General features: G+C 41.5%; 1 pseudogene; it reads right to left on the bottom strand.

Moving 5' to 3' along the window:
• Nucleotides 1-3,422: 3,422 nt before the first annotated feature.
• Nucleotides 3,423-3,542, bottom strand: LOC145408903 (5S ribosomal RNA; annotated as a pseudogene).
• Nucleotides 3,543-26,043: the final 22,501 nt, after the last annotated feature.

Raw genomic sequence — 26,043 nt, 5'->3', positions numbered from 1 at the left:
AGTTCACCAGTGTTTAGTAGTGAGTTCAATAGCGTGTTCGGCAGAGTGCATTTAGTAATGTATTCTGGCGTGTTCAGCAGTGTTCTAGATTGTGCTCAATACTGTTTTCTACAATGAGCTCAATACTGTTCTACAGTGTGCTCAGTACTGTGTTCTACAGTGTGTTCAGTGGTGTGCGATCAGTAATGTTTCTGCGGTTGTATGCATAATATTAGTTCAGTAGAATGTTCAGTTGTGTGAATAATGTTCGTTCAGCAGAACGTTCAGTAGTGTGAATAACGCTCGTTTAGTAGACTGATCAGCAGTATCAGCAGTGTTCAATTGTGTGTACATATTCAGCATTCCGCCATCAGTGATGTGTGTTCAGTAAAGCCAGAGCAGAAGTGATTAGTTGTATTTAGTACTGTATTGCGTAACAGGCGTTCACCAGCGTCTACTCAATAATGTATGTTCAGTAGTGCGTGATAAGTAGTGTGTGTGTGCCAAGCTGGGTGTTGAGTGTGAGTTCAGCAGCATAAGTAGTTTCTTCTGGAGTGTGCTTTGTAATGTGTGTGTGTGTGTGTGTGTGTGTGTTTTAGGGGTGTACATGTTCAGTAAGTAGTAGCAGCGTGTACGATTATATTCAGCAGTGTACAGTATACTAAAAAAAAATTACGTCAGTGTGCATTTGATACTTTGTGTTTAGTAGTGTATTCAGTGGTCTGTGTCCAGGTGTTTATTCAGTGGAGTATGTTCAGTAGTGTCGCAGTGGTGTATTCATTGATCAGTATTTGTATGTTTAGTGGCGTGCTTATATGCGTGATCAACAGCACGCCTTCAGTAGCGTCTTCAGCAGTGTGTAGGTTTTTCAGTAATCCGTATTCTGTAGCGTGTATTCAGTATTTGGTGTTCGGTAGTTCGTCTTTAAATGCTTGTCTGGTACTGCGTGTGTTCATTTATATGTTCGGCAGTGTGTGGTCAGTGATGAGCTCTTAGAAATGAGTTTCCTGGTGTGGTTCACTGATGTTTTCAACGGTGTGTTTTCAGAAGTGTACTCAGTTGTGGGTTCTGCAGTGTGTGCATTATTATGTCCAGTTGTTTGTTTTCAGTAACGAATGTAAAGTAGTGCGTTCAGAAGAATACTGTGTAGAATGTGTATATATTCAGCAGTGTGATCAGCAACCATGACAGCTTATTAGCCCGTACAGCAGTGTGCATTCAATAATTTAATGATGTTCTATGAAGATGAGCAGTACAAAGATGAGCAATGGTTGTTTTTTGGCACTACAAATATGGGCACTGGCTGTTTTTTGCGTGACAATGCACTATTTAACCAGATCTTTTTCGTGTGCTGCGTGGGGGAAAGGGTGGTATGGAGCAGTAGGAAAGGATGGGTGGGTGGAGAGGAGTGGGATGGGATGATGGTCTGCAGTGGTGGGACGAGTGAGGTAAGATGCCCTGTGGGGAAAAAAAAAAAAGTACTGTGTCTGGCTATTTAAGGTGTGGCGATTATTTGCTTTGTTAGCTTCGCCAAAAAGATGAACAATAATCACAGCAGGATGAAAGTAAAAACACAGCACATTCATGCATCCGAGTCTTAGCGAAGTAGAAAAATATGTTCTTAGGCTCAACGACTTCTTAAACATTGCTGAAAAGTTAACCCTTCAATTTGAGGAAGTATATAAACTTCATCTTACTATCTAGACCATCTTTCTTTAGATTATAACAGACTTTTCGAACTGGAGTTGTTAGGTGGTCTTCGAGAATCTTATTACTACCATGGTGGGGTTGTTACATACACTCTTTAATAAACTCTTCACAAACATAATTGAATTGTTTTACACTCTTTAATAATTGATTCACTAACATACTGGAGTCGTTAGATACATAGTCTTTTATACCATCTTCACTCCCATGGTGGAGTTGTTAGTCTTCTCTTCATGGGACTTTCCTAAATTTATTTTTAAAAAGTATGGTAGAGGTAAGTACAAACTAGAAAAATACGTCGTCTGAGAGAAATGGTAAATTATGGTTATATGTTTCCTAAATGTTCCGGTTGTCTGAAAGAGGGGAGCAGGGCCGCGGGGGAGGGGTGACAGGGGCAAGGGGTGTTATCCAGTGAAAGCCGGGCAAGCACTGACAATCGGGTTAAGTTACCGCTAAAAGCATAAATTAACTGGGAAACGTCGGCTCAAAACACCAATTAACCTGAAGTGGAAGGGGGTGGGAGGGGTTGCGGGGAAGTCGCATGCATCTCTTACACTATTCAATACTACGCCACTATTTTTTCCACTTTTTTCTTTTTTTAGTTCTGGCTACCTAGAGGAGATTAAAGCTCAATTTGGTGCAGACGTTTGATACTGAAGGAGCTAATGAATGCTATTAACAACTCGTACTTTTTGAAATGTCTCTACTGAGCTGAAAAAGAAAAGAGTCTGACGATAACGAAAAATAGATGACAATTACGTATACATGTTGGATGGTTCCCAAAGGGGGTGGGGAGGGAACCCATGTACCTTTTAACCCCATCTTGCTAAGGCCATGCGAATTCATTTCCATTATTAGAGATCTCTCGTTGTAAAGGAAACAAAACAAGCCTCAATTATACCCTTGCATTTCGAGTTTTTATTCCTGCCACTTTAAAAGCTTTTTCAGTTCATTGAAGACCAGATAATGAAGGACTTAAACGCTCTTACTAGTAAAACCTTCAGATCAAACAATTATTAATGATTATACTGCCGTCACCACCAAAACTTGTAGTGGCGGGTTAACCACAGTACTTAACTAACCCTCTCAGGTTCTCACTGCCATAATTTTCTTCGTCTTTTTCTACTACGGCGTTTTTTCTATGCTTAGGGAAGATCTCACTGTGTAAATGGGTTGATAAGTTGGTTAGACTATCATAGTTCTATTTTTACATTCGTAGCATACATCGCGAAGCAAGAATGGGTGTTATGTTTTGATCGACGTGTGTGTGTGTGTGTGTGTGTGTGTGTGTGTGTGTGTGTGTGTGTGTGTGTGTGTGTGTGTGTGTGTGTGTGCAAAATAACTCAGTGTTTATCCAGTTTTTAACCAAACTTAGTGGAATGGTTGAAGATCGGTCAAGAGGTTAAACTATATAATACAATGGATGAAAGAGTATGGTAACAAGACTAGGTCAAAATTTAACCTAGCAATGTCTGTGTTCAGTTTTATGCGATTTCAACCAAACCTGGTGGAGAAGCTGAAGGTATGATAAGAATGGAGGGATTCGATTTTGAGAACAGTCAAAATCAGGATCTTAGGGCATTGTCTGAATTCAATCCATGTATCTGTATGTGAATAATATTCATTCATTCATTGCCAGACGCCATGCATCCCAGACGGGGTGGCCAAGGGCTTAGAGTTAATTGTTTTACAGGGAGGGGCACTAATCCTTCACCAACCCCACTTGACACATAGGGATGCCAACAGCATCTGGTGTTCCCAGGCGGTCACCCATCCAAGTACTAACCAGACCCAGCGTTGCTTAACTTCGCTAATCGGACGGGAAGCGGTGTACTCAACGTGGTATAATTTACACAATTTTCATCTGATTTTAATAAAACTTGGTAAATGAATTCAGGATCAGCCAAGGGATTAAGGCACTGTTTATGAGGGAAAAAAACAAAAAACAAAGGTCAAGGTCATATTGTAAGGACAACTTACAGTTTATATCTGGTTTGGATCAAACTTCGTCGAAGGGTTCAGCGTAAAGGAAAATTAAAGGAATTTGACTTTGAAGCAATCACTTAAATGTCAAGGTCACAGAGAAAGATCAAACGGGGCGAGGTCAGCTCTAATTTGGACCAGACTTCGTGGAAAGGTTAAGGCCAGTCAAGTACAGCAATTCGATTTTGAGAGCAATCGGTCGAAGGCTTAGGCCACAGGCTAACTCAAATGTTAAGTCCATCGACCAAATGGTGAGGGCGGGTGTTGTGGAATCTGAGTGCGCCTACTTACATTGTTCTCGGTAGAGATATTAGTCATTGGCTATTAGAGGTGAAAGTGAGAATTCTGAAGGCTAATATACAGTATAAAAGGCTTAATACCTATATTTTTGATACTTGATGGCATGGACCTTCCTTCAAAGTAAGAAAATAAGGGTATAACTAATATTACTGTGGTCTTAAAGACCTTTCTCGGTGAAACAGCCTATGCAGTTTTTTATTGTGCATTGCGTTGAGAACGTTATTTTATTAGGTGACTTTTATTCCACTTCTGCCATACGAATATAAAAAAAAATAACATTTCCAGTAAAATTATTTCCTGTAACATATAATGTCCTTCATTGCATAAAACATCCCAAACAATAATTTTTCCAGAAAGTGAACTCGTTGGTCTTCTGTGATCAAAATCCACCTCTGCCCAGTGCTGTCACATGCTAAAGTAATCTATATTACCTTTAGCCAGAGGTCGTCATTTCCACTAAATCTATAAAATCTCTAGACAAGCTTATTCAGTTTAAGAGAGGTTTTTCGAACTGGAAAGGTTTGACGTAGCCTTCGGTAAATGTGTCACTACTGCAAACTGAGTTAGCTTAAATACACTTAAACTACGTCATTGTCATGAAGCTGTCAATTCTGAATCTAAGTGACAAGAAATCAGGCTGAGAGGAGATGAAGGAGACAAGGACGAAAGAGAACCGGAGACTAAGCAGTCAGACAGACAAAAATTATTACCATACGGACTCTACAGTATTGATTCACAGATATGAATTATAATTAAACACACACACACACACACACACACACACACACACACACACACACACACACACACACACACACACACACACACACACACACACACACACACACACACACACACACACACACACACACGTACAACACATAATTTACCAGACACCATTACCTCTTGCTGCATTATACTCTGACAACCTCTCAGCTTATCACGACAGAGTTCAATGACTTTAACCCCTTCAAATCCAGGATGTACTTCGTATTTTCTGCTTTATCCTCGCGTTCTTCAGATGGTTTTGCTCACCTGAGGATTAATATTCGAAACTGAGGAGTTAAATAAAGTATTCCTTAACTCCTTTACCAATGGACTTTCCTATCGTGAATAAACACATTTGGTAACAAGAAAATACAATTGATGATGCCTTGGGGTTGAAGAGGCTCGACACTGAAAGAAAATTTATAGCAATGGTTTAAAACTGAACTCTAATATACAGTAATAACTTACGAGACGAACCTCACAACAGTTACAGGTAAAACTCTGTCGTGACACTTCATTACAGCATGAGAGTCAACTGTGTCGTTATTATGAACGATAAAAAATGAGACACTTATCGATAATGAAACGATGTTGTACCAGAAGATGATATCATAATACAAGAACATTCATTCCTCAGAATATACTGCACCTGCACTGTATGTCTTATGATATACCTCGTAATCTCGCTGTTACCATATCATTACATCCTCTTTGCATTATACACCGACATATTATGAAAAAAAAGTGTTATTCTCTTATGCCACTGTGTCGTAAACTGTGACGCCAAATCGACTGCGGTACAGGAAAGCGGCGTGTTCAGTCCCTAGCTCATACAGGGAATAGTCTGAATATTTGAATTTCGTGAAAGGCTTAATGATCTGCATAAACCACAGACAAGCCATAAAAACACCTTCACTGTTATCATTACACCTGTTGTCAATACGGCAGTCGTAGCATATAATACTAGCCGTGGATACTGCCGCCGAAATAAAGATACGTCAAGATGTGTGGCAGACAGAGCTGCTGGACCCATAAAAAAAAAAAAAAAACAAATATCATCACCACAAATACACTACTTTTCTCTAATGTCTTTGCGTTATAAAATATGAAAAAAAATCGACAACTGTGTAGATTTTATACCAGCAGATGATCGAAAATCACTGTCACAGTACATAACGTGGTCAGTTGACATACCAGTAGTAACCAATAGAAAATGAAGTGTGCTCGATAATGCACGAATAAAGCCAACGGCTGCATCATTTTGTTCAGGTACATAAACACATAAAGCATATTAAGCTTTGCAGGTAATAAAGTATGTATACAAAATATGATCAAGACCGTCTGCGGTAGAAAAGAACACAAATACCCGTGTGTGTAGACGCTGACTTTAAGTACACTGATATGAGGTCAGCCATAATGTGTTACTGGCGAACAAACAATGAGAATTTTAGATGCAGCTAATATAGACACGTAACTTCCGTAAAACACATTCTTAAATGTGTACATATATGATTAATTCGTCTTCTCGAAAGGCATCTGATTTTCGATAACTGTTATTGATATCCTATTGTCTAAAACTGCATCGGGTACGCCTTATGTATTTATTTATTATTTATGTCACCACCGAACGATCTTTTATATTGATCTTGGGGGAAATATTCTTCAGCAAAGGGAACAATGAAGCGCATTATGTTACTCTTCAACCTCAACAAGTCAATCTTAAGCTAAAAAAAAAAAAAAAAAAAAAAAAAAAAAAAAGACGCTTGGCATTAGTAAAACGTATACTAACACCTTTTGGCATAAGATGCTAACTGTCCGATGGAACGTTGATGTGGTGTCGCATTTTGTGACAATGATACAAGCGAAGAACACCGCCTATTATCAAAATCAATGTGTACGAGCAAAATGTGATAGTATCTCCACACACACACACACACACACACACACACACACACACACACACACACACACACACACACACAGTCTAAACACGTAAAGAAAGCCTCATAAAATCTCATACCCTCTCACCTTTGACCCCCCTCCCACACAAACACACAAGGATGCCATGTAAACATAACTCTCATTGCGTTCTTGTTGCTCCGTTGCGTTGGCCGTGCATCTTAAGTCTCCTGAAGCGGCTGTAACTCACTACCCACGAGTTCTTGCATTGTGTGGGCTGAACAAAGGATAGGTTGCTCTTCTGCTTGTTTATGTGTGTGTGTGAGTGTGTGTGCCGCCGATGTTAAGAAAGGAAAGAAAACAAAATAAAGATCTTTTGCCATAACTTTCTCTGGCAAGGATCCTAACTTTTCTTGTTCTACCGCTCGCTCTCCCGTGTTGCCACAAAGAGCTCAACTCAATGGCCTGTCTTCTTGTTGGTTAAGGAGGCTCCCCAGCACCCATTCCTTACCAGTTCTTTTTACAAGGGGCATGTTAATATTATACACCTGGCCTCGGGGAGCGAAAACGGATATTATATTTTTTTAGCGCGTGCCCGTTTGTGTGTGTGTGTGTGTGTGTGTGTGTGTGTGTGTGTGTGTGTGTGTGTGTGTGTGTGTGTGTGTGTGTCTAGTAACGACCGGCATGTACACGACTAAGCTTGAGTAGAGAGAAATAAACAAGTGGGTGCAGGACACCTTTGGAAAGCGAGGGTGGTGACAGAAGGGCTTGAAGTGAGAATGACACAATGTTCTTGGAATGTCTCAGTTCCCCTTTCTCTTTGCCCTTTATCCGTCTCTCCGTTTTAATTCCCTCAATTCCCTTTCCATTACATACTTTTTCTCTTTTCTGCAAGTTCCACGAATTCGTCTGTCGTCACCGATGTTTGTCATACTTTTCGTCTATCTGGAGGGAACAGGTGGTGCAATAGTGTGTCCTTCTCGATTCTCAGGTAGATCAGACTGGTGAACTCATTTTCCTTCCTCACTATAAGCTCTATCTTTCTTCTCTAACTTCTATCTCTATTCTCTTTGCCTAGCCTCTTATTCTGTTTCCATTATTTTTTTCCACTTTCCTTTCGTTTTCATTTCTTCCTAGTCGCTTCATCTACTTTCATTTTTCATTTTCATCTTCGTTTCCAGTTTATCTTACTTTTTTCCTACCTCATATTTCCATCTTCCTTTTCTCTTTATTTATCTATTCCCTTTTCCTATCTACATTTTTTCTCTTTTTATCTTCCTTTTTCCTTTTCCTTCCACATTTTATTATTCCATCCAGCGACTCTTTTCTTTGCATATCTATCCTTCCATTTGTATTTTCTTTAATTCTTTTACCTTTATTTCCTGCACGTACCGTATCACCCCTTCTACCCCCGTGCTTATTATCTTTTTATTTTTATTTACCACTGCCTTTATCTTTCACCCATCTTCCTCCACTTATTATTCTCACCCCCACCATTTATTCTTCAATTGCAGCCTTCCCTCCCTGTCTTCTTCCTTCCTTCCCTCTCGCCCTTCCTTCCTTCTTTTCATCTTTCCTACCTTCCTTCCTTCCTTCCTTTCTTTCCTTCCTTCCCTCTCACCCATCCTTCCTTCCTTTCATCTTTCCTACCTTCCTCCCTTCCCTCCATCCATCCACCCATCCAGCCAGCCATCATCAGCTACTGTTAGTTTTATTCCAAGTGACGTGGGAAACCTCGTGGCGCTTCTTCCTTAGTGATTTATTTTGCTTGCCATACCTTGCCGTCGTCTTACTATCGACGAAGTTTTCATTAGCAATAGACAAGAGGATGTTGAGATGTGCTGAAGAAGTCGAGGAAGAAGAGGTGCCACGAAGCCTCCCACGCCACACGGTATATGGCCCTTAGCGGTAATGGATCTTCTTGATGACCTTCGTGTAGTTGATAGGCATAAATTAAAACTTTTATTTGTTCAAGTCTACCCCTCACCCATAGTTTATTTACTTTAACTAGGCGCCGACTTTCGTATTTTTTCTATACATTTCCTTTGGTTCAGTGAGACAGTAACACAATTAACCTCCCATCCATTCCACAGCACTTCTTTGTGACTAGCATCATATTCTAGTGTTAAAGTTTTAGAGCTCAGTATTCTGGAAGGAGAGGCGGCAATTTTACGTCATGTTACTGAGAACAGGGATTAGCACAGACATATTTTCCCACTCCCTCTCTCTGCAATTTTTTCCCACCCTCATCCCCTTTTTCTCCCTCTTCCCCTACCACTTTTCCTTCCTCTCATTTCTTGTCCACTTTTGACTTTCACTTCCACTTATTATCTCTCACTCACTTTCACTCTCACATTCACACTCATCAATTTCTCCTACTCTCGCTCCAATCTCACTCCCATTTCTACTATCTCCTCCAAACTCTCACTCCTCCTCTCATTCTCACTCTCTGACTGTCACTACATACCCTTCATTTTCCCCCTGCTTCCCACTACAACTCCCCCTCTCACTCTTACCTTCACTTTCTGTCTCTCTCCCTCACTCTCACCTTCACTTTCCTTTTCTTTCCCTCTCACTACCAGCCTCCCTCTCTCACCTTCACTCCCTCTTCCTCCTCTCCTTCCCACTCTCATCAGAAACTCTCCGCATACAGCCTTCCCCTTCGCCTTGCCTCCTCAGTTCCTCCCCTTCGTCCTCGTTTTCCTCTTCACCTGTAAGATCTTTTAATAATCCCTACCAATCCTTCTCTTAAAACGTCCAATATATCTTACCTTTCCCCTCGTACAACCTCTCTCTCTCTCTCTCTCTCTGCATCTGTCTGTCTGTCTACGTCTGTCCGTCTGTCAATGTCTGTCTGTCTGTTCATTTTTCTGTCTCTGTCTGTCTGTGTGTGTGTGTTTGTGTCTGTCTGTCTGTCTTTATATGTCTGTCTGTCTGTTTCTTTTTCCGTGTCTGTGTCCGTCTGTCTGTCTGTCTGTCTCTGTCTGTCTGTCTCTGTCTGTCTGTCTGTCTGTCTGTCTGTCTGTCTCTCTCTCTCTCTCTCTCTCTCTCTCTCTCTCTCTAATGACTGCAGTACACGTAACTCAGGTGAAGTAGTGTACACCAGGTAGCGATGCACAGGTGAAGGTGGTGGTGAGGAGCATGACTGAGTGGCGGAACGTGAGGCAGGGTGGGGAAAGGGGAAGGGGGAGGGGGGAAGAGAAGGGGAGAGGGGGAGGGGGGAAGAGAAGGGGAGAGGGGGAGGGGGAGGGGGAAGAGAAGGGGAGAGTTAAAACTGAGAATGGTGAATTGAAGAGGAGGGGAGAGAGATAATTATGAATGGGAAATGGAAGAGAAGGGAAGGTAAGACACTATTTGGAGAAGAAGGGGAGAGGGACAGGGAAACTTGGGAGAGGAGATGGAAAAGAGAAAGGGGGGAGAGAAGAACTGGAACTGAGGAAAGTGAGGGGAGAGAGAAAATTAAGAAAGGGTGGAAAGGGGAGAAAGAAAGCCGGGAATGGGAAAAGGAAGAGGAGAGAGATAACTGGGAAAAGAGAGGTGAAGGGAAGAGACGAAATTGAGAAAAGGAAGGGAGGGAGGAAACAGGGAAAAGTCGAAGGAAGATGAGAAAGAAAATTAGAAAGGAGAAGGGATAGAAAGACAGAAAAAATGGGAGGAGGAAAGCAGAGTGAGGGAATAGATGAATGGATTAAAGTGGGAAGTGGAAGGGAGTTGAGGGAGGCGGAGGGAGGGAAGAAGAGGAAAAAGAGAAGAGAGGGACTCGAGGGAACATGATGAAAGGATGGGGTGGAAGGGAGTTGGATAGAGAGTGGAAAGGTTAGGTAAAGGTCGATGGAGTGAATGAAAGCAATACCTGACCTCCCTGTTTGAAAACGATCTTCCCAAAACTGAGTAAAATAGTCTGATGTAAACAAGAAAAAAGGCAAGAACGAGAGTCGAACGAAATAATGAAGAAGGGAAGCCGAAAATAACTGAAATCTGGATTATTTGCGAAGATGAGGGGAGGCGAGAGAAGCCTGTGGAGAGGGGGAAAGAGGAGAAACGATGAGGGGAAGAGAGGAGGATGGAGGGATGAGAGGAAGGGGAGTGAGGGCAGAAAAGGGGAAGTAACGAAGGTGGGGGGGAAGAGGAATGGAGGAGGAGGAGGAAGGGATGGAGGAAGAAAGAAAGAGGCGGGAGGGAGGGGACGAAAGTGGGGAGAAATTGAGGGTCGGAGAGCCAAAATAAGGAAGGAGAGGAGAGTGGGAGAGAAGGAAGGAGGGGAAAGACAGATCGAAGGGAGAGTGAAACGGAGGCATAATTAATAGAGGGGTGTGGTGAGGGAAGGAAGGTCCGCAAGAGGGATGGAGAGAGGAAAAGAGAGGGAGAGAAGACTGAGGTAGGGAGGCAAGGAGGGAGACAGATATAAAAGGAGGAAGGAAGAGAGAGGAAGAGGACAGGAGAGGGGAGGGAGTCAGGATAACCATCAAAGAGGAAATTAGGGTGTTGTAGAGCAAAGGAAAAGGAGAGAGAGGGCAAGGGGAGGGAAGAGGAGAAGGAAGGAAGGAGGAAAGCGAGGTAGATAGAGAATGAAAGTCAAAAACAAGTGGGAGTACGGGAGAAAATTGGACAACCAAAAGGGAGGGGGGGGTGGCGAAGGAGGAAGGTAGGGAGGGAAAGAGGGTGAAGGAAAGGAAAAGGAGGGAAGGAAAAAAGAGCAAGACAAAGGACACATTTGTCTGCCGCACCCACCCAGCTTTATCTATCAACGGAACACATCCCAGAAAGTGTCTAATCTTCGGACATACCCTCAGACACCACAAAAATGCCACCCTATTCTCACTATAGATGCTCAACACATGCATTTTCATAAAATTCTACGCATTAAACTTTTCATATTTCAGTCTTGAAAATGGTACAGTGACTCAGTGAGTGGCACAATTAGGGACAAACATTGGATTTAACCACTCCTATGTGTGGGTGTGGGGAAAATGGAAGATGGGAGAAGCAGATGGAAAGGAAAATGTGAGAAATAGGGGGAGAGAGAAAAAATCTGATGAATGCAGATAAGGAAGAGTATTTGAAGATGAGCGATGGAGGAAATAAATTACCAGAAATAATGAAAGAAAATAATTAAAGGGTCTGTGAAATGAAAAGAGGAGAAGACCTAGATAAGGTATGAATAAAAGAATGAAAAGGAGGGAGTAAAAGTGGGTCTGAAGGAAAAAAAAATGGAGGAGAAGCGTTACAGAAATCTTAAAAACAGATCACACAGAGGGAAATAGAAAGAAGGAGAGAGAGAGAGAGAGAGAGAGAGCAGAAAAGGGATTAACAAGGGGAAAGAGATAGGGAGGAATGGACATGAAAGGAGAGAGGAAGGGAAGAAGGAAAAGGTCAGATGATGATGACTGAGGAGAAGATGAGGGAGTGGGAGGCATAAAAGGGAGGAAATTGGAGAGAACATGTCACTAATTCGGGACTGAACCAAAAGGATGGAGAGAGAGAGAGAGAGAGAGAGAGAGAGAGAGAGAGAGAGAGAGGGGGGGGAGGGGAAGGTAAAGAGAAAAAGAAAGAGGAACAGAGAAATGGAAAAAGGGAGAGAAAAACGAATAAGGATAAAAATTAAAGATGAAAGAAATGAGTAGGGAAGAAAAGGAAAAAGAAGCAAGAAAGGGAAAAAGGAGAAATAGGACCAGAGATAAAGCTAGAAAGAGGAAAACTCAAAAGGTGGCGAGGTAGAAGCAGATCAAAAGAAAGACGTAACAACGGAAACAGATAAGGAGGAGGAGGAGGAGAGCACAGTTAAAATGAAATGAGGGAATGTGACAAAAGGAGAGAAAACGTAGAGGGATAGAACAGAAAATATATAAAATATGAAATGAGTAGACAGTAGGTGAATGAGAAAGAGAAAGTGAATGAAGAGGAGGAAAAAGACAAAAAAGAAGGAAGGTAACAAGTGAAACAGTAATAAACAGAGGACAGACTGAGAAAAAGGAAAAAAGAATGAGAAGAAGGAAAAGAAAATTAAGGAACATGAAACAGCAAAAGAGAAAGAAGGACGGGTGGATAAAAGGTAAGTCGGAAGAACAAACAGAAATGATGAGGGAAGGAAATCAAAGACAGAACCAAAATATGAGGTTAACATAGGTAGAAAGATGCATACATTATATAGACAGGTAATCAGACAGACAGACTGGCGGAGAGATACTAATAGATTAAGAGATATCCAGACAAACAGACAGATATAGACATAAGATAGACTGATAGACGGAGAGATGGAGGGGCACAGCAGTATCATTGAGGTGGATGATGCAAAACAGAATGAACAATAATATAGCATAAGAACACGGAACAGAGCCACGACAAGCAAAAACACGGTGGAAAAACCCTACGACAGAAAGACACACAACAAGTGAAAACAAGACACATTTGATGAGTGGAAAAAAAAAAAAACTACACCCGCATTGCATCACGGCTGAAATTCCCTGTAAATTGACAGATCAAAGGGCCAAGCGACTAGCAAACAAATTAAACTAAATCAATAATCTAGAATTCGTTATAAAGCACTCTGTTAATCGCTAGAGCAAATATTTCTCATGGAGTCGAAAAGTACTCCGTGTGCCGCTGTAATTTTCAAAACTTCCAACCTATTATACTTTATGATTTTAGAGGAGTTATGTTTTTATTAACGCACTTAGTAACAAACGTGATGGTGGTGGTGGTGGTAGAGACTGTAGTAGTAATGATAGTAATAGTAGTAGTAGTAGTAGTAGTAGTATCAGTGCAGCACCAGTATTAGCAGTAACGGTAATAATGGCAGCAAATAACGTCGTTATTTTAATATCTAATTAATTTGTGTAGACATTTAAGTTCCCAAAGAAATGAACCTTTATACTGAGATAAACTTGGGATTGTAAGTTTTAATATTTGTACAAGTGATGTGTTCGTATTTGTAATACATGGCTTAATATTACACACACACACACACACACACACACACACATCATTATCATCATCATCACCATCACGATCATCATCACCATCCCATGTCCTACTAATACCTAGAGAGGAGGAGATCCAGAAACAGAGGCGGAAAGTATACGAACTATCAACAGTGTCCAATGAAATGAGCCAAACATCCATTCACACATCGTTAAAGCCATCGTAATTCTCAGATACGCCTCACAGACCTAACGTTCCACACACACACACACACACACACACACACACACACACACACACACATTCACTTCAAAATTTACAGTTTTCATATAAATGCACAAATTCACCATTTACTGTACATGCAATACATACGTTTTAAACATGCAATATACAAATACAGTAGCTCTATCCACAGATTATATTTTAGTTACACATATTGTTACGCATTACTTATGGGCATAAATTATACTGTTTTTAGTTTAAGCTGGCCTAAAACTGCCATCTCTCTCTCCTAAACACTGGGTTATAGCAATAGATTAATACAAGAATTATATGTCCAGTCATGAAGAGGTTCTATGTAAGGTTGCAGAGCAGTAGCATTGTACTTTGACCTGTGAGATATAGGCTGATAAAAGGACTAAATTTTGGCCAAGGTAGAGCGAAACACAGTAGTAATCCATTAGTTTCGGGCATCCATTAGTTACATGCATACTGTAAGTCTAGTTGATCCCACCCAGCGAAAATACACAAAAACTACTCTCACTGGTGCCCTAATGCATATTGGTCATTCACACCACACATTCTCTCTCCCTCTCTCTCAGTCTCTCCCCCTCCCCCTCTATCCTTTTCCCTGTCCCTCTCCCCTTCTCTCTCTCTCTCTCTCTCTCTCTCTCTCTCTCTCTCTCTCTCTCTCTCCCATTGAAACGTGAAGCACTGTACACCCACACTATATATTCGCTCACATTCACTGCCAAAGCACAATACACTTACATAATACACTCCCTTACAAACACTGCCAGACTAGGCTACCTATATGGGATGTGCAGTACCAGCAAATTTCATGTATTCCTTGTCCTTTGTGGTACCTTGATTTTAGGGTGCAACGTTTTCAAGCAGAAGACTCGCCTCCTCCCTTGGTGCCATTTCCCGATCGAATTCAACCCTGAGCGTATCGTATGGTCGTCGCCTTAACCACCAGGCTTCTGACAAGTTAATTACTTGAAAATATATTCCAGATCCACCAGCATATTGTTCACAGCATTTAAGTTTTACCGGCTCCTTTCATCCAAGCGCGACCGAACGTGGGGATTAGTTTAGGAATAAATTCATTCAGCAGTGTCTTCTGATTCTTGAAACTACCTCGCCAGATCACAAAATTGATCCTACTCATAAAGCGAATGTGACTGTGAATGACACGAGCTTCGTCGAATCGCCTTTGTGCAAAACCTGAGCACATTGGGTCGTATGTTTAAATATTAAATTTCCGAATGAGAAGGCAGGCCCCCAGATTTAATGATAATTTCTGAAGCACATAGTTAAGATCATTTGCATGTCTTCTCTGTACCATTACTAACTGCAGTGTGTAATAAGAGATGCAGATTAAGCAAATCTAATCGCCATAAGACCTCCATAAAAAAAAAAAAAAAAGTTTGCCTTCGTCCTCGCGATTTTACCGGAATCTTGTTTCCGATAACATACTCGCTATCTGTAGACGGTTCTATTCAGCTGGGGATGATTTTTCTAACTAGAAGGATAAGGTAAAGCCATCATTAGTCCTTTCACTGTCCGAAATCCTTCACAGATCGCATCGAATCGTCGAGTGGTGAACTGATTTAAACGAAAACATGTCACTGGATTGACGAGGTTAAGCATAAGACCGATTGCCTCAGTCCTACCAAATGTCCTGTGCCGTGTGCTATACAGTGACCATACTGTGCGTTGCTACTGATCATCACTATAAAAATGTATAACTAGCAGTATAAACATGTCAATTTTTTATTTCAACTGACGTCAGGCAACTTAATTCAGCCGATAGCTAGTGAGCGTAAGACCTGAGAGTGTTGACACTGGCATCATTAACCATTTCATAGTAGGGACAACTTTAGTTTACACAAACAGTGTACAAATTTTCATATCACGTTGTGAGCCATGAAGTCTGAAAAATATCGTTGTGACTTCCAAACTATACCCATCCATACAACTTCCATCTCCAGAGTACAGCCTATTGAGTGTAGGGGTAGGCTCATCAATGACAAAATATTGATCTAGCCAAGTGTATAGGAAATGTGAACTTTTACTGATAAATCTAGCAAAGGTCTACTTAGGTTTTTACTTGGCTCTGAGTGTGTACAAAAAAACAGCCTACTCCCTCAATTTCACTATTTCACTTTACCCTACATTTTTCTCCTCCCGGCCCTCTCACCACCATCACATCAGCTCCACCCGGCGGAGATCTCAACTATACCAAGGACCAATATGTGTGTGGTCAGAGAGAGAGAGAGAGCGTAGGGAGGGTGGACTTTGGGGAGGGGGATGGAGATGGCTAATGAAGGGGAAAATGGGGAAGGAGAATGAGAGAGGGAAGGGTGATGTGAGGATGGAAAGAAGGGGGTGGAAAGAGGGGATAAGAGAGAAGATTAGTTAGTTAAAATTAGTTATCTACCTATCGACTGCTTGTACCGTGCATGTGTGTTTGTGCTGTGTGTATCTGTGTTGAGTCAAGTTGTGGCTTTGTGCTATGTGGTTGTTTTGTATGCCATGTGTATTTCTATGTGGTTGTTTTGTATGCCATTGCGTGGTAGTGTTAGGTGCTTGTGTGTGTGTGTGTGTGTGTGTGTGTGTGCAGATATATGGCTTGTTACATCTCGTTTTTTTAACAATACCGATTCCCCCCCCCTCTCTCTCTCTCTCTCTTTCTCCACCTACCAGTAATCAAATTCAACACCACACTAAAAGATCCCTTAAATAATTTTATAGGAATTTTTCACGTACATTCATCAGCATCAACTTGTAATATGAGAGCACACGACTGAGTACATGAAGGGCCCAGTAATGTAACACGGCCACTTTTGCTATATTACTTGGGGCTGATTTATGGCTCTTTGTTTTTTCGGAGTAATATTTTGTAGCCATTAATTTCTTTGAGTTGGTGTGAGTCGTGGTGGTGGCGATATGAGTTAGGTGGTGCTAAAATGAGTCGGGGAAGGTTGGTGTTCGTGTCAGGTGGGGTAACTGAGTCAAATGGTGTGAGTTATGTGGTGTTAGTCTGAGTTAGGCGACACCAGTGAGTTAGGTGTATGGTCAAGAGGTCCTAACTAAATAGCCAAATATATTATTCATTAGTTTCGCTACTTCTCAAGGTTTGATAGAGTTTCAAAACAACCAAATCTATTATTCATTAGTTTCGCTGCTTCTCAAGGTTTGGTAGAGTTTCAAAACATTGTCTATGAACAAGTATGATGCTACAAACAACACGCGTTTTTTTTTTTTTTTTTTTTTTACCAAATTTTAAGCAGTGCACATCAACATGGATCTAATTCTCGACCGTTACGAAGGTACAGATGTTCTTGACCATATGGGCGAATAGGTCTTCCTTACTGATTCATTTGTTACCGTAACTAGAAAGAACTCAAAGTGCATAGGTTACCTCAGCCAGTGCCAATAAAAAAAAAAAAAGAAAAAAAAAAAAATTGTAATTTCTCTTTCCTACCAGACGAATACTTTTACAGTCACACAATTAATTCTACGGTCTTAGTCTGCCCTGTTACACAGTATCACACAGAGCATACCTTCACAACGCCAATAATTTTTACGATTAATTCCTGCATCCAGACCCAGATTCATCTCAATATCTAATCAACAATTCTTTGGTCCACGTCACACCTATCCACCAAATGTTACTGAAATCCGATATAAATATTTTTTAGGGATTTTGTACACAAACAGACATAGGGGGAATTGATAACCTTCATTTAATTTCGTTCGGCGGGGATAACCAGTCAGTCGTTCCACAGCGCTTGCGAATAAAGGCACTGTCATACTGATGTCCGAATAGAACCTATTCTTACGCAAATTATTCGATTATGTTGGTTCAGATTACAAAAAGAACACTTCGTTTCACTGGGCCAGCTTCAGGGCACTTCGTTACTCAGTACCAAATATGCAGATGACAGTGAAAAGCATTGAACCCTAATCTGTTCTTGTGAAGCAAGGTGACCTGACCAGACAATTTGTGGCACTGTATGGGCCATATTTATTTTTAAGTGGCCTATGACACTTCGTAACATCACAAAATAAGCGATATATTTTTCTTATTGCACCTGTATAAATTATTTACATGCATGCTTTTCATATCGTTTTGACATCAACCTACTTTCCACCAATGACATGAACGACGATATCGGGGTTTCTTATCGACCAAGTGTACATTAATAACATAAATGTGGATGATGAGGTTTATTGCCGTTCTAGTTTACATCAATAACAAGACGAAGGATATTGAGCTATGTTATCGACCTAGTTTACATCACTAACATTTACTGTACAAGGAAACGGGAGTGTAAAATGAAGAATACCCGGTAAAATGATTAAGGGATAGGTGTCAAGAAATGTACAAGATCACTAACAAGGCTAGAAGGGCACTCAGTGGAGCGCATCTCTCCGACAAGAGCATCGTAATTTCCAAACCGCTCTTTATAATGGGATAGATTTTCTCATCACTGATTACGGTTTCGCAAAAGTGTCTTCCGGATCCAGAATCTGTAATACTATCCGGATCGGTCCCAAAAGTTGATCGATTGTTCCCTGGGCTATCGACCTACTAAATTTAGTTCAGATCTCTCAATTAGTTTTTAAGTAATCCTGCTAAAGACAAACAAACAAGCAGGAGTGAAAACATACTCTCCTTGTCGTAGAGAATAACCCCATATACGATTCCGATCTCAGTCTACCGAAGCCCTTAGATCAATGTTCAAATAATCATAAATCACACACTAAAAATCAGCACCAAATAACCTCGTGATGGTCGATACACATTCACGGGACTCCGAATATACGCCACATACATGAAAAAAGTTTGTGGACTGCAATTATTATATTTGTTGTAACAATTCGTCAGATTTTAGTTACGATATCCATATAATGATGATGATGATGATGATGATGATGGTGGTGGTGGTGGTGGTGGTGGTGGGGGTGATAAGGTAATGTTTACGACAGTGATGATGTTCTTAATGAGGATAGTGAGAGTAATGACGATGGTAATGATTATAATGGCAACTAATGATGTGACACTGTAGGAGAAAATGATGATGATGATAATGATGACGACGACGACGACGATGATGGTGACGGTCCACTAAGTCAGGCTCGCATCAGTTACGATAGCACAAGTTCGTTTACTTCCATTGACCTTTGATTTATTCCTGTTCGGTATACGATTCGCTTCGTTACGGATACTCCCTACTCATCTCATATACATCGAAATATACTGAGGTGCTTATGTATAGTGATGAATCTCTGCATATCAGAAGTGAAATACATATAGCAATACATTCTGGACATTATTGTGAAACGGATGACGATTGATATCTAGCGGTAATGTCAAAGGTAATGTTGGAGAGAGAGAGAGAGAGAGAGAGAGAGAGAGTATACAGTGAGGAATAAATGTCCATGTGCGTGTGTGTGTGTAAATATACCGGTATATATATATATATATATATATATATATATATATATATATATATATATATATATATATATATATCACTGTTACGTGCATATATATATATATATATATATATATATATATATATATATATATATATATATATATATATATATATATATATATATATATATTTATATATATATATATATATATATATATATATATATATATATATATATATATATATATATATATATCACTGTTACTCTGCACGTTAATCTTCCTGTATTTATTCATTACTCTCTCATCTAAGCCTCTGTAGCTCTTCACTGCTCTCATACCCTTTCGATATGGATATATACTTGGTCTTGTAACAATTTTTTTTCTCATCTCATTTACCCGTCAATACCTTCACTATTGTCTGCCTGTGTATCTATCTGTGAAGGCATCTATCTATCTATATCTATCAGTCTACATCTATTTATCAAAGCGCCTCTCATCCCGGAACTGAAACGTACGGCTGGTGCTAAAAAGGGAAACTTTATTGATTTTATTTTATTATTGAAAATACGTGACTGTGTTAGTCAGGTGGTGTTAATGTTAGTCAGGTGGTGTCAGGTGGTGCTGGTGTGAGTCCGGTGGCGTCAGGTGTTGTTGGTGTGAGTCATGTGGTGTCATATGGTGTTGGTGTGAGTCATCTGGTGTCAGGTGGTGTTGGTCTGAGTCAGGTTGTATCGGTGTGAGTCAGGTAGTGGTGGGGAGGCAGGTGGTGTTGGTGAGTCATGTGTTAGTGAGTCATGTGTTGGTGTGAGTCAGGTGGTGCTTGTGAGTCATGTGTCAGTGTGAGTCAAGTGGTGGGTCAGGTGGTGTTGCTGTGAGTCAGGTGGTGGGTCAGGTGGTGTTGCTGTGAGTCAGGTGGTGGGTCAGGTGGTGTTGCTGTGAGTCAGGTGGTGGGTCAGGTGGTGTGTGAGTCAGGTGGTGTTGATGTGTCAGGTGGTGCTGGTGTCTGGTGGTGCTTGTGTATCAGGTGGTGCTGGTGTGTCAGGTGGTGTTGGTATGAGTCAGGTTGTGTTGGTGCAATTCAGTTGATGCTGGTGCGATTCAGGTGGTACTGGTGTGAGTCTGGCGGTACTGGTGCGATTCAGGTGGTACTGGTGTGAGTCTGGCGGTACTGGTGTGGGTCTGGCGGTACTGGTGTGAGTCTGGCGGTACTGGTGTGGGTCTGGCGGTACTGGTGTGAGTCTGGCGGTACTGGTGTGGGTCTGGCGGTACTGGTGTGAGTCTGGCGGTACTGGTGTGGGTCTGGCGGTACTGGTGTGGGTCTGGCGGTACTGGTGTGAGTCTGGCGGTACTGGTGTGGGTCTGGCGGTACTGGTGCGATTCAGGTGGTACTGGTGTGAGTCTGGCGGTACTGGTGTGGGTCTGGCGGTACTGGTGTGAGTCTGGCGGTACTGGTGTGGGTCTGGCGGTACTGGTGTGGGTCTGGCGGCATTGTTGTGAGTCTGGCGGTACTGGTGAGGGTCTGGCGGTACTGGTGTGGGTCTGGCGGCATTGTTGTGAGTCTGGCGGTACTGGTGTGGGTCTGGCGGTACTGGTGTGGGCCTGGCGGTACTGGTGTGGGCCTGGCGGTACTGGTGTGAATCTGGCGGTACTGGTGTGGGCCTGGCGGTACTGGTGTGGGCCTGGCGGTACTGGTGTGGGTCTGGCGGTACTGGTGTGGGTCCCATATTATGTACTGATTTTGTTCGTAATAAACATATCTAGTCATTTCAAACCTTTTGGGCGCCACTGAAATCTTTTGGGGGTGAAGATATGGTTATTTCTTAATGCAACGTTTTTTCACTCCTCTCCTTAGTTTTCACCAGCGTGTACGGAGTCATTCGGCAAAATACTTCGCGTTCCATTGCGAAAGAAAGATTTTAAGAGTAGGTCTTTCCTAAACTGGACAGAAGTCTAATAGGAGCAAGAATAAAATAGGTCATCTGGCTGAATATGCAAGAGTAGTTATGCAGTGTATGGTATCTGTAGGACTGAAGCTAAAATATAAATTAGCAACCTTTTACACAATTTTAGCACTAGAGAGTTTGTAAATATGACGCCAGAGAAAGTTTTGAGTATTTTCTTAGACGTTGTATGAGTGAAGACAAAATAAATAAACTATCTTATATGTAAATTAAACCCCAGAACGAATGTAAATATGAAAATGATAAAGGTATTTTTTTCAAGTGTTTTATGAGTCTTTGTAAGGGGGAAGGAGGACGATGACGAGATGTTCTGAAGGGCTCTACTTCTATTAATTAGTTGAAATTTGAGGACAGAGTTAGGATTCTCTCTCTCTCTCTCTCTCTCTCTCTCTCTCTCTCCCTCCCTCTCTCTCTCTCTCTCTCTCTCTCTCTCTCTCTCTCTCCTAGACTGTTCCTTAGCTATATTTGTGTAGTGACTGGAGAGGACTTATTAAGCAATTTCTCAGTGATTCATAAAGTGATAATCAGTCAGTTAAGGCCATCTATTTTACATGTATTGGCCCAGAATGACGCAAAAAAATTACAAACCTTTTAATTCATGCATCTCAAGTGCAATCATCTATCTTCTATTTATCTATCTAGTCACTACCGGACACCAGATTCGACAAATTGCCTTTCCCTCCTTTCCCAGTCATCACCTCTCTCTCCAGCCATCCCTCGCCACCCCCAGTGACGCACGGTACTATTCCGCCACATGTTTCCACCGCGTTTTCGATTTTCTTCTCCTCCTTTTCCTAGCATCACTAACACGAGCTAAATGTTATAACACTACGGTCTTCCTTTTACTGTAAACGTACGAAGCAGAATTCCATACACCTCTCCATCCCACCACAAGCAGTCCCTTTTTTGATGTACTCCATTTCGCCTTTCCAGCACGTTCTCTCTCTCTCTCTCTCTCTCTCTCTCTCTCTCTCTCTCTCTTTTCTTTCTTCATTCTCCCATCCTCTCCGCTGCTACATATACTAAATTTTTTTCTTTCGTCATTATTTCTTTGTAGCACAATTCCACGTCTCCCGCCTTCCCACTGCAAGCCGGTTTCCTACATGTACTCCTCCATCCCATCTTTTCACCAGGCTTTTGTTTATCTTTTCTTCTCCATTCGTCTTCATATCCTTTTATTAGACTTTATGTGATTTACAAGAAGTGTCTCTCTCCATACCAAGCCGCCTTCCTCGAAGTACCGGGTCTTAATAGTTTGTCTTTCCACCCCTTACTCAATCTTTCTCCCTTCCTTCTCCTGTTATCTCCACTTCTATATATCTAAATGTCTCCATACTAAGATCTCCCTAGTACTCGCATCTCCTTCCTCTCCGGCCCATGCCGCCTTCTTTCTTCCTCCAACCCCTCTTCCAACCTTGTTCTCGGGTTTCATCGCCTCATTTGCCCAACCTCCTCATTTCCTTACACAAATTTCTACCTCTTGCCTACTCCAAGCCACCCTGCTTCATGAAACACTGTAAAAAAAAAAAGAAAAACAAATACAAAAAATATATCTGGGAGGGGATGCGTTCTAATGCTCATATCCTAACCTGTAATAAAACTGCCATCTCTTTCTTGAGAGCTGAGTCATAAAAACTGATAAGCTCTGAAACATGATGCTAGTTACGAAAAAGTGTTACAGAAAGTTCGCAGAACTGCAGAAGTGTCTTTTCTAGCAATGAACTACGTGAAATGAACTGAAAAATTACGAAAACCTGGGCCAAACAAAAACAAGAAGAGTATAATATCCAAAATGAGCAGTATATCTCAGGGCGTCTACTGATTACTGATAAGTTTTGCACTGAATGTGTATACAGTAATGCTACCTGCTGTGTATGACTGGAAAATGTCACAAGCAAGCATTGTAGCGGTAAAAACGGAACTGATAACGTTGGATTAGTACAAAGAGCATTTCCCAATATCCATTGTCTGTGGTGCCAGATTGTTTTCCGCAGAATGTACAGTCGGGGATAAAAGTTGTCCCCCTACTGTTCTATTGCATCATCTTTGAATCTGGGGCATATACCGTACGTCACATTCCACCCTGACGCTTCCTATCAAATAAAATCATCTATTGACAGAGAAACATACCAAACCTCTCTCAGGTCAGGGATAATGGTCTTAAAAAAAAAAAAAAAAAAAAAAAAAGCAGAAAAGGTGAAATATGAAGCGAACTTTTGCCCCTGCTTGTACATCGAAGCAATTTTAGATGAAGGGTCATATTCTCGTTCCCTAGGAACCTTTCGGAACACCCAATCTTTAGCGATTTATTTTGCCTGCGGTCGTTAATGTTGTCTTACATGTCACCGATCCAAACTATGTCGATATTCCAAAAATATAAATAACATACAGTAGGATATTAATATGTTAATGTGTAATATGAAGAATAAATTGCATTGGAAGGGATGTTACGGAAGCTCTATTTTGCCTGCTGCTCTTTAATAATCTCTTATATGTCTGGTCAGCTAGTCAGGTCAGGTGCGGGTAAGGGGATGGGTCTGTTATGATGTGGCAGGGGTAAACCAGCTCTGCTGTCTGGCCCCGCTGCGAACGTCACTGATTGCATTGAGCAGTTGACCCTTGTGCGGTGTGGTGAGGTGAGGATCTGTCCCTTCTCCGCTTTGGGGCCAAGATGCGAATGAATGTGTCAGAATGGATGAGTAAATGGGAGTGTGTCGTCCTGTCTCGGCTACCTCCCTTTCCTTGCGGGAAGCAGCCTAGGTATATAGATAGATAGAGATGTTGGTGATTCAGTTGGTGTCGATACCCAGTATTCAAAAGATATAAACACCATACAGTAGGATGCCAATGTACAATATGTGGAATAATTCGCTTAGGAATAGGTGTTACGAAAGCTTCTAAGGCAACGAGAATAAATTCCCAAGTACATTCCACCACTAAATCCTTCCATCACATTCCAGGTTTTCCTCTGCTTTTTTTGTTTACCCACTATTCACATCTCCCTCCCTCCCTGCCATCCAAGCCTCCCTCCCCATGTAGTTACTCATTCATGCATTCTTTCCACCACGATCTAGGTCTCCCTCTTCTCATTCTCCCAATAGTTTCGTTTCTCTGCATATGTGTACGATTTTCTTACTTCAGCTTTACATGACCTCTTGCCATCTTTACAAGCCGCCCTCCCTCATGTTTTCCTTCACTCAGTCTGTTTTTGATCTTCCTCTCCTCTACCTTCTTCTGCCTTTCCTTCTATGAGCACGTATACTCTCTTTTTTATTCAAATTCCCTAATACACTCTCGCGATCAGAAGTTTACTGACACTTTCCTACCGGCTGTGGAGATGGAGGGCACATCCATTTGAAGCCCACTGCATAGAAGTATGGAAAGGAAGATGCTCTCTGATGCTGGGGAATAATGAGGGGTTTGGCAAGCAGGACACAATGCCTGCAGGGGATTGTAGGTGAACTTTAGCTTGTGACTATTCTGCCATCTCATCTTTCCATCACAATCTAGGTCTCCCTCTTCTCTTCCTCCCATCATTTTTTTCAGAGCCTTATGCGTGCAAGTATTAAGTTTCCTCTCTAACCCTATGAAAATGAGAGCCGTACCCTAACCTACAAATAAAGTCTACTGGTGACAAGGATAAAATACAAATCAGTCATTTTACTGAAGGAGTTATGAGGTTAAGGGGGGCCTTCTTGTGGTCAGTGCGTTAAAACTCACCAACCATATGAACATCCCCCCCCCCCCATCTGAATAAAATCGGCAGGAGGTAGAATCAACAAAAGAGGAAATTCTATAATCCACAAAAATTAGTGAAATCCTCTGGAGTATCCAGGAAAAAATTAAATTCAGTCGGGAGTGGGCCAAAGCAGACTGAAATAAGCTACCCATCCTTAGTCATTAATTGCCTCCATAACTGGCAATCATCATCATCATCAATACCATCATTCCCCGCGCAATGGAAAGAGTCCACATTTTGTAGCTGTCATCATATTCATCATCATTCTCCGTGCTGCAGTGGAAGGACCCCACATTCTGCACCATCATCATCCCTCGTATTGCAGTGGAAAGAGTACATATTTGCAACCATCATTTCCCGCACCACAGTGGAAAGAATCCATACTTTGCAGCCAGCCCTATCATCATCACTTTGCAGTCATCATCATGATCATCATTTTACTGTCATAGTCATCATCATCATTCATCATTTTTCACTCATCATCATCATCATCATCATCATCATCACCCGTTTTCCAATATACAGACCACAAATTTTACCAGGTAAAGAAATTATACGGTACGTCAATCCTATATTATCCCATTAGTGGTACAGTACAGGGGCCCGAGGCTAGGCTACGGTAATCCAGTTCATTAAGCGGACAAAACCCTTCCAGTTACCTCCTCGGGAATAGAATCCAAGCACGGCCGTCACTCCATGCGAGGCCTTATGACCACTAACCCAACCAGGCGAGATTATCACTTACTCTCGTGTTTATCAGAGTGACATTAAAGCACGTCAGTTAACAGGAAAAAAGGCTGGAGAAAAAAATATCCCCCATCTTTTTTTGTTCCATTTGCAAATCAAAACCATGTGGGAACTGCATTTGGAGATCAGCCAACTTGCCTACCGTGTCGCAAAAATTGAGGGAAACGCTTTTGCACAAATTTGAATACCCTTCGTGCGGTAGATTAAATCCTAACACCAGACGACGATTACACTTTCAGAATTGCGTAGTGCGAATTATGGGAGGTTAAAGAGGAGCTAGGATCCACTTTTCCCTTTGGCCACGAGTGAAATTTGTCCTTTATATGACAGTTTTATTTACCTCAGAAAAACGTAAACATCTAACTCAT

This window comes from Coenobita brevimanus, chromosome 78, assembly GCF_032717465.1.
Source record: "Coenobita brevimanus isolate Jiangsu-jjx chromosome 78, ASM3271746v2, whole genome shotgun sequence".
Classification (NCBI taxonomy): Eukaryota; Metazoa; Arthropoda; class Malacostraca; order Decapoda; family Coenobitidae; genus Coenobita; species Coenobita brevimanus.
Note: the sequence above shows the minus strand (reverse complement) of the source record. Positions and strands in the feature narration are given on the sequence as shown.